The sequence below is a fragment of the Lucilia cuprina genome, chromosome 5 (assembly GCF_022045245.1).
Source record: "Lucilia cuprina isolate Lc7/37 chromosome 5, ASM2204524v1, whole genome shotgun sequence".
NCBI classification, from domain to species: Eukaryota; Metazoa; Arthropoda; class Insecta; order Diptera; family Calliphoridae; genus Lucilia; species Lucilia cuprina.
Window position 1 is genome coordinate 12,780,950 of NC_060953.1, and position 1,940 is coordinate 12,782,889.

A 1,940-nucleotide genomic window follows, 5' to 3' on the forward strand; every position below is an offset into this window, starting at 1 on the left:
AGTTCTGTTCTAGTTCTGTTCTAGTTCTGTTCTAGTTCTGTTCTAGTTCTGTTCTAGTTCTGTTCTAGTTCTGTTCTAGTTCTGTTCTGGTTCTATTCTAGTTCTATTCTAGTTCTGTTCTAATTCTGTTGTAATTCTGTTTTCGTTCTGTACTTGTTCTTTACTTTTTAAAGTATTTCATGTAGCGTTCTTTTGGGTCTCCAAAATTATGCAACTAAAGAAAAATCACAAATATAACAACCATAATTTCGAGGTTCTTTTTTATTCCGTTACAATTCCAAGGGGAGTGGATGAACATTTGAAAATCTATAACATATTCAAATATATATGAATGTATGTAAGTGCAGGGGAGATAATTAAAAACTCTCAACACTAATATACATATTAACACATATCCAAACATCCAAAAAATATATTCTAACCAATTCACCAACTGTTCAGCCAAAGCCAGCACATTAAAATTGTGTATATTCACTACTTTTTGTTAAAATCCCGGTGCGTTTTCAATTGTATGAAGAAATTTGTAATATTTTCCAGTAGTTCCGAGGGTGAAACGAAATTTGGAATAGTATATGAATATGTATCTGGACTAGTCAGACCTATTGACTAACTATATATAATCTATCTTTTATCAAGTCTTGCGACTGTCTACTGATAGAATATACTATTCTAGTGACTTTTGTCACTAACGTTTATGATAAAAGAGAAAGAGATCTATTAAGAGAAATTTCTATGCCGATAACTGGACTAAATTGATAATTGACTAATCTCAGCATTACGAAAGGATACATTGTTTCTCTGGAAAACTTAAGGGTTATATTTATATGAGTGTTTTTCAACAATAGAAACATATTAAACACATTTTATCGTGGCCCATCATCAATACAACGTAAATGTAAGTATCTTCCTTCCATTAGCATTTATATCTTTATTTACATACTGTATAAATGCTATAGAGTCCTACCACCATTGACTATCGACATGTATGAGGAGAGTACGAAAAGTTTTTTCAAATCCAAAAATTTGATAAATTATATTATAATAATTTTTGAATTGATTAATTATTTTTAAATTATATGTTCTAGAAACAATTTACATAACATTTTAAATAAGAACTTTTCAGTTGGCCTCTTTTTTATGTTGGACTTATACAAATTAAAAATATATGTATGTATCGTTATGGCTGTGTGTATGTTTTTGTATTGCCTGTCTATTGTATTTCTGAAATGTTTAACGAAGTGTTGATAATGTGAAAATCACAAATCACTATACGATACATAAATAATTAAAAAGTGATGATCATTGTTAAAAATTTACGTATATTTAAAAGTAAATGAATAAATATAATTATTATTTTACCCTACATCATTATATATATGTAGGGTGAAAGGGGTAAAATAAGTTTAAGCTAAACTATTGTAACTGATTTAGCAACAATTTCAAAATCTATAGTTCGTCCATCAATGTAAACTTTTGCATAAAGTTTAGTGTACATGTAGTTGTGTGTAAAAATTCCACATGTAAGCCTTAAAACCAACACAGGTCCATCTTCCGATAATAACATTACATTTTGGTCGTAGCTGGTAGGGAATTATATGGCCGGTCATGCCAGAGAAGTATACTAGATACTTAATGATGCTAGCGTTTTGATATCTGTTTTTGTTGTTGTCAACCATTTTATTATTGCTATTGTTTTAAGTATTCATTAATATGTTTTTATATTGAACTTCTAATGGCGGATTATTTAATTATGCTGATGTAATTAAATTTACTTTAATTGGTATAGAAGAAGAAAAAATTATTGTCTTAATGAAATGCTCTTAACGAAGTTGTATGTAACTAACTAACTAACTAACTAACTAACTAACTAACTAACTAACTAACTAACTAACTAACTAACTAACTAACTAACTAACTAACTAACTAACTAACTAACTAAC